The sequence below is a fragment of the Lagenorhynchus albirostris genome, chromosome 10, assembly GCF_949774975.1.
Source record: "Lagenorhynchus albirostris chromosome 10, mLagAlb1.1, whole genome shotgun sequence".
Taxonomy (NCBI): domain Eukaryota; kingdom Metazoa; phylum Chordata; class Mammalia; order Artiodactyla; family Delphinidae; genus Lagenorhynchus; species Lagenorhynchus albirostris.
In genome coordinates this window covers 39,604,808-39,612,825 of record NC_083104.1, presented here as the reverse complement: position 1 = coordinate 39,612,825, position 8,018 = coordinate 39,604,808, and positions in this window count along the sequence as shown.

The window sequence follows — 8,018 nt, the reverse complement described above, 5'->3', positions numbered from 1 at the left end:
GGAACTGGCAGTTTCCAGACACACATTAAACCATCACCTGGCTCAGGATTGGGCCAGCAGGATTGGGCCATCCTTGTCTGCTGCCAGAGCAGGGTTCTCACAAGGCACCCTAAGATGTGGCCACGGCTAACAGGCCTCCACTGCCCCCTCACTGTGGGTCAGGGCATAAGGGAGCAGGACCCTATGGGGACTTCCCTGGACAGACCCCTCCCCCATATCCTCCGCTGTAGCTCCTCTCAGAAGTACCTAATCAGAAGTATCTGATGCACATGTCCTGAGTTGTTTTATAGATGCTAAAACTACCAACAAATGGAAGAAATTAACTACTTGATGATCATGAGCACCTAGCCCCAGGATTGATAATGTTAACACCTGTGACATGGCCCTGTTACTTCACCATCAACCAATCAGAGAATTGTGCACATGCTGATCACATACCCTGTGACTCCCCTCCTTCACCTGGCCTTTAAAAACACTTTGTCGAAACCCATGGGGAGCTGGGGTGTTTTTTTAAAACAGTTTTTTTAAAAAATATTTATTTATTTTTGGCTGCATTGTATCTTAGTTGTGGCACACAGGCTTCTCTCTAGTTGTGGTGTGGGCTCAGTAGTTGTGGCACACAGGCTTAGTTGCTCTGTGGCATGTGGGATCTTAGTTCCCCGATCAGGGATTGAACCCATGTCCCCTGTATTGGAGGGCAGATTCTTAACCACTGGACCACCAGGGAAGTCCCACTTGGGGTGTTTTGAGCACTAGCTGCCCTGGACTCCTTGCTTGGTGCCCTGCAATAAACGCTGCACTTTCCTTCACCACAGTCAGTAGACTGGCTTTACTGCACTCAAGTCAGCAGACCCAAGTTTGGTTCTCAGTAACGAGTCCCCGCAGAGTCAGGGATGGGGAGCTGGACTACTGTCTTAGTCCCTTGGGGCAGCTATAACAAAACATCATAGATTCAGTTATAAATGACAAACATTTATTTCTCTCAGTTCTGTAGATTGGGAATTCCAAAATCAAGGTATCAGCTCATCTGTCCATTTAGAGCCTACTTCCTACCTAGTTCACAGATGACTTCTTTTCCCTGTGTTCTCAGGTGGCAGAAGAGGCAAAGGAGCTCACTGGGGGCTCTTTTATGAGTGCACCAATCCCATTCATGAGGGCTCCACCCTCATGGTCTAGTCACTTCCCCAAGGCACCAACTCCAAATACCATCACCTTGGGAGTCAGCAGTTGAACATGTGAATCTGGGGGGACACAAACATCCAGTCTATGGCAAGCATTCTTTTTTTGCCCAGGGTTTCTGACCTGCCGCCCACTCTGCACCTGCCACAGTTAAACTCATTACACTTAAGGCAGAAAACATGAAGTATCACACTAACCAGGCCCCTGAGCCAGTGTGTACATCCGGCATGCCACCACGTTTCTCACCTGAGGGCGGGGGCTTCACATAACAAGGAGTGAGGCCCAAGGAGACAACTCGGGATGTCCTCAGTGCAGTTTCCCAGACCTAGGAGGCTAGGGGCCTCCTCTGGGCCTGGGTCCTCCATGGTCCCCCTTACCACTGGCCAGAGGGACTCAAGACTCAGCATGCTGTGCTGGGCACACTGTGGGGGCAGAGGGGTGACTGCCCCCAGGCAGGATGAGGGGCCCTCCCTGGCACAGCCCAGCCTCATCCCAACCGGCTGCCTCTGCCCCCTCAGCTCCACAGTCTGAAGCTGAACACCGCCCAGGTCCCCCTTCCCCACGCACAGTGGCCTCCACACACTCCCCTCCATGTCCACCTCGCCAGCCACCTTCTGAGGCCTGTTCCACACCATGGGTGCCCCGCCTTCCGCCTCCCACAGACTTGGTTTCTCTTCATAACTCAGTCCCTGCCCCCAGTCAAACTCCTAAGAGTTGTCCTTTTTTTTCTTCTAATTTTTACTGGGGGACTTCCCTGGCTGTCCAATGGTTAAGACTCCATGCTTCCACTGCAGGGGGTGCGGGTTCAATCCCTGGTCAGGGAACTAGGATGCTGCATGCCACGTGGCCTAAATAAATAAATAAATGTGTATTGGAGTATAGTTGATTTACAATGTTGTTTTAGTTTCAGGTGTACAGCAAAGTGAATCAGTTATACATATATCCACTTTTTTTTAGATTCTTTTCCCATATAGGCCATTACAGCTAAGAGCTGTCCTTTCTCACCTCCCATCACCTGCCTTTGGACTCTCATCCCCATCTAGGGGCTTCTCTCCTGGCCTAGTCCTCCCTGACTTTTTCAGTATTGGGTTCCCTCATGCCCCCTCATCTTCCCACACCTCAAAGACACCTGTGTTAAACCTTCATGGTTGAGCATAGTGGTGGCTCCAGGACCCACCCAGAGCTGTGCATGTGCAGCAGGGGGTGAGGCCAGGAAAACCCAGCGGCTTGTAAGTCACAGCCACACATCCAGCATGCATGTGCCCATGTGTGTGTTCCGGGAGAGGGGGGTGGGAGGGGAAGAAACAGGCAGGGGTCCTTGTGAACAAGGCCTGTGAACTGGAAACTGTCACTTCCACAGGTTGCCTGAGGAAATCTGCTTCTCCCAGACAGAAACCAATCTCCCTGTGCCAAACTTCAGGGTCTCAACAAGACTGAGGAGTCCCACGTCCATTTAAGGACCCAGACCAGCTGGACTAGCTCAGCAAAACAATGCCAGGCCACAGGCGAGGGGCCGGCAGCTGGGGACCTTTGTGCTTGGCTCCACCCCCTCAGACAACCTTTCTTATCAGCCCCCGCCCCACCCCCTTTCATTCCGGTAGGTGCCCTCCCCTCCGGCTTGAGGCAGACCCTACCTTAAATTCTGCCCCTTCCCCATCTGGCCTACCTGAAAGGCTCACACTTTATCTCAGGGCACAGCCCCCTGTGCCTCTTGTCGTCCTGTCCCAGGCCGGTGGCACCTCAGGCCCTCCCCTATGTCCTCACCCTCTCTCTCTGTATTTCTCCCTCACACTGCGTGCTGATGTCCTGGACCATCGGTTTGTCACCTTCCTTACCTCCCACCCACACCTCTCCTCTGGCCCTCCCCACTGCTCACATGCTCACCACCCACCAGCAACCCAAGGCACAGTGGACCCTGCCCTGTCCTCCCTCCCAGCCCTTTTGGCCTCCGAGAGTCTGCGCCCATCCACCACCATACTTGCCCTGAGGACTCCCAGAACTCCATCTCCAAAGACCTCCTCGGCTTCCACGGGCAACTCACTGTCCCCAAACCTCTGTCCCCATCTCTGCCTGGTCACCCAGGCATGCTGCCCAACTCTCTCCACGCTCTGCCACTTTCACCTCCAGAACATTCGTTTACCCACCACTGACCCAGCTCTGAACTCACCTGCTCCCCCCAATGCTTCCTGTGTGGATCTCCCTAGAGTACAAATCAGTCACACCCCCTTGCTCTAAACCCTGCAATGGCTCCCTGTATCTCTTAAGACAAAGTCCTGATTTCAGTCCCATAGCACTGAATGGGGCTCCTTGTGCTTCCTTGCTCTCAGCACGCACCACGTGAATTCCGCCACCCTTTCTGGCTCCCAACTTAAACACCTCCTCCTCCAGGAAGCCTCTCAAGATGCCAAGTCTGGGGTAGGGCTCCCCTTAGTGTTCCCACAGCCCTTGTGAACCCCCAGCCCAGCACCAAACCTTGGGTTATGTGGGTGTCTTCTGCTACTTCGTGGGCTAAGTGAGGCTGGGACTACGTTTTCTGTATCCAACACAGGGCCATGCACACAGCAGGTGCTAGATAATAACTGGAAAAGGAAATAAAGGATCTCCTTTAGCCCATTGACCGCTTTCCCCTGAGCACCAGCCCGGAAACCACTCCCCCTGGGGGATGGGCTGCGTCAGCCTCCCCAGGCCCCTCCGTGGGTTCCACCCCACCCTCCACTCCCACTGCCCTAGCACGCATTATGCTGGACTATAGCTGTCTGTGCATCTGCCTCCCTACCAACCACATCAACCTTAGTGCTGATGCCCAGAGTAGATGCCTGTCCAGGCCCGTCTTCTACTTTTCCCTCCACATCCACCCCCTATCCCACTCTGTCCCGGGGTTCCCTCTTTCTCTTTCTCCCTTCTCGTAGTCAGTCGTCAGGCTTAGTCAGCAGAAGGCAGTTAAGTTGCAGGAGATCCGTCAGAGGGTGGGAGGAGAGTGCATGAATGGCGCTGTTCCTTCCCTATTCCTTCCCCAAAGCTCCTGTGGGCCTTCAGACACACCACATCCCACCGCCAACACCACCCGCTCCACCCTCACAGCCACAGCTCGCCCGTCCCTCCATTCAGGGCCATAATGCTGAGAAATTATCTTGAGAGCCCCAGGGAGTGATTGATTTAAGAGATCCCTCTGGTAGACAGATTACAGTAGAAACTGAACAGGAGTGGGGGTCTGGGGTTGGGTCCCACCGGGTTCCACTAACCCTTCCCCTCCTGGGCCTTGACCCTGTGGGTTGTGGACAGGGAATGTTGCCTGACTTTCCTGTAAACAAAGAATGTTGCCCGCTATCCCAGTTCTACAAGAATCAAGCCATTAGCCACTGCAGCAACCCACGGATGGTGCACCTGAGGGGAATTCAGGATGGAGAAAAACAGGAAGCGTTCTGTGCTTTGGATACTGACCCTAGATAGTTAAGATGCATATCAAAGGAATAATTTCAATGAACCCAGGTCCTTGCATGTTCCCATACATAGAAAAACATTAACTTGAGATGTCTGTTCTTTGTGATTAGTAATCTTGGTGTTCAACTACATATTTTTGTTTTTGTTCTTCCCACAAAAAAACTCCTGTAGATCCTGGCTCCTCATCTCTTCAGAGCAATTCCTCAGAGCTTTCTGAGAGGCTGTCTTCTGGGCTTTAGTCCTCAGTAAGGTCCCACACAACTTTTAGGTTGTGCATTTTTCTTCAGTCCACAAGGCCTAGGGAAGGAAAGTGCTCCCAATGTTGGCCCCAGGTGCTGCCACTCGAATTCACCCACAGCTCTGTAAACGGCCCTTTTATTGGACTCCCCTCAAATACGCACAGTGTTAATAATGACTTTTCTGGGACTTCCCTGGTGGCTCAGTGGCCAAGACTGCACTCCCAGTGCAGGGGTCCCAGGTTCGATCCCTGGTCAGGGAACTAGATCCCACATGCATGCGCAGCTAAGAGTTCGCATGCCACAACTAGGGAGCCAGTGAGCCGCAACTAAGGAGCCCACCTGCCGCAACTAAGACCCAGTGCAACCAAATAAATAAATAAATATTTTTAAAAAAGACTATTTTCTGCTGGGACCTTTATGTGGCAGTCAAGCTGCATATGGGAACTCTGCATGGGGCCAAAGCAATACCCAATGATGCTCAGAAAGCCCAGTGTCCCACGGTGTGGGTGGCAGGGGGTGGGTGGCATCAGCCCAGGACTGACCCACAGGGCCAGAGGTGTGAGAGCTAAGTAGAGAACAGCTCTCCTGCCATTCCTCTTCACCAGCACCTGGGCTCCCTTCCTCCATTTCAGAAGGCAGAAATGCCAGACATCCACTTCCCAGCTTCCTTTGCCCGAGGCCCAGCCAATCAGATGTACCCTCCTTGGAATCAGATGTACCTTCCCTAGAGTCAGACATACCTTCCCTGGAGTGTGCCTAGTGGGCTGGTGACCAGAGCCTCTGCAGTGGTGGGGGTCACAGCAGCCGGGTAGCAGCATGCAGTGTCTGCCAAAGCAGAACTGTGACTTGGGCATGGCCTCTTTGTCTTGTCCTCCTGTGCCCTTGGTGGTTCTGGGAGCTACACAAGTTCATTTTCATAAATTCCATTTCTGATTATGTTGGGCAGAGTCAGTTTCCTCCAACGGATAAAGTTGTCAGCAGGTGACCAGGGAAATGGGGGTGCATCCGGAGTGGACGTTTGCCTGGTTGGAGTTAAAGGCAGTGGAAATCCAGCCAGGATGAAGGGAAAGCCTTTGGCAACCCCAGCAGGCTGAGGAGACAGAGCTAGTACAGCCATCACTGGTGGTGTGGTACAGATCTTCCACGACTTACGATGGGGTTACTGATAAATCCCCTGTAAGCTGAAAATATCGTAAGTTGAAAATGTATTTAATACATCCAGGACATTGGTCGCCTCCTCAGTGAGGACTTCATACAACCCTGAACCACGCCCTCAGCTCTGTCCCAGCACCCTCTAATACACGACTTACCTCTTTACTGTGTCTTCCACCACTAGAATGTCAGCTCTGTGAGGGAGGGAGTTTGCCCCTGGGCTTACTGCTATATTCCTCCTGCTTAGCACATGGTAGGCACTTAATGTGTTGTTAATGAATTAAGTGAAATGAAGATGCATATGAAAGAATTAGAGGAATCAGATTGCAACCAACCTCCAGCCCTTCTCCATCTCCCTTGCCCACTGAAGCAAGGTGTCCTCCCATAAGACCTCGTGAGGGAGTTACTTTGCAAGGGGAGTCAACTCTTCTAACGCCCCTCCTCCCCAACTCCTGAAACTAGAGATGGATACCAGCATGTCTGGAGACCTTATTACAAAGTCAGACCCAGAGGGGATGGCTTATGTATCAAAAGAATTTAAGACTTTGGTATTTTACATTAGCTAAAATATACACACTATGCGGTGGGGTGGGGGGGAAGACCAAGGCCCTAGACCATGGAGATAAGAACATCAGCTTAGTTAGGTTGGACTTCATCAATGCAGGTGAGCTTGCCAGGAACTTTGGATTCAATGTGCAGGCTTAAGCTACTGGGGGTTGTTCTGCCTGTCTATTTGGTTGGCTGAAATGAAAACTGGGTCTCACTAAATGCAATTGAGATGCCAAATGCTCCCTGGTGTAATGTAGAGGAGAGAACCCAAGGCCTCAGGAAGATTCACTCATTCATTCAAAATAAATGTTGGACTGAATTTATCAGGGACAACTCACCTTCTCCCTGAGTCCCTGGAGATGACCCAGAACATAGTCCTTCACCAAGGCCCTAGGAAGTTCATCGCTGAGAAGTTTCCATTTGCCAGGGCTGCTGTAACAAAGTACCACACCCTGAGCGGCTCAAACAACAGAAACTTACTGTCTCATAGTTCTGGAGGCTGGAAGCCAGGATGTCAGCAGGATCCATGCTGTCTCTGAAGTTGCTGGGGAATTTTGGATTAGGGGCACACCCTACTCCAGTATGACTTCATCTTAATTTATGACACCTGCAACCACCCTATTTCTACATAAGGTCACATCAGGAGGTACCGGGGGTTAGGTCTTCAATGTATTAATTTGGGGGACACAATTTGACCCATAAGTACCATAGTCACAGCTGTCCATGAGTCAGAGATTCTGGTTGGAGACACTATAGTTGAAATGCCTCCTTGATTTCAATGCAGATACCAGGATGTTTGGCAGGATCACCAGGCCCCTAAGACAAAAACTGATGGGGAGGCCAGCAGAGCCCTACTGGATGTGTATGACAAAAGAACTAGAGGGCTGACCACCAGAGACCTGACTGCAGAGGATAGGATCTCTCACCAATTCTCCAGATAAGATCAGTTCACAAACCCAGGGGCCCTTGACGGAAGTGGGGTGGGTGCCCTTTAAGGTGGGCCCTGTGAAGACAGCCCAGCTTCATGCTGGTACTTTCCCCACAACCCTTCCCAAAGAGACCTGTGGCCATTAGCCAGGGTTTGACAGATACCACTTCTGGTCTACCCCATTTTCCACTTTTAATAGAACAGTTTTTGTTTAAACAACGATGTGCCCAGTCCCAGGGGATGAATAATGATTGGTCTAAACCAAACATGGCAACTCGCCTTTACAGGTGATAATTATATTTTATTAATATATAATATACAACCATATTATAAATATAATTCAAATGTTGCTGAAACCTATGTCTTTGTAACAATATTTCATTCTATCCAAATATCCTCTGATCCTACCTGATGGCCACTGTTTCCTAGCAACCCAAAATGCTACAAAATTCTTCAGCCTAACCATATATAATCGCTCTTTCTAGGTTGTGGTAGAACAGTGAACCTGAAGAAAAATTCTGATAGTGTTA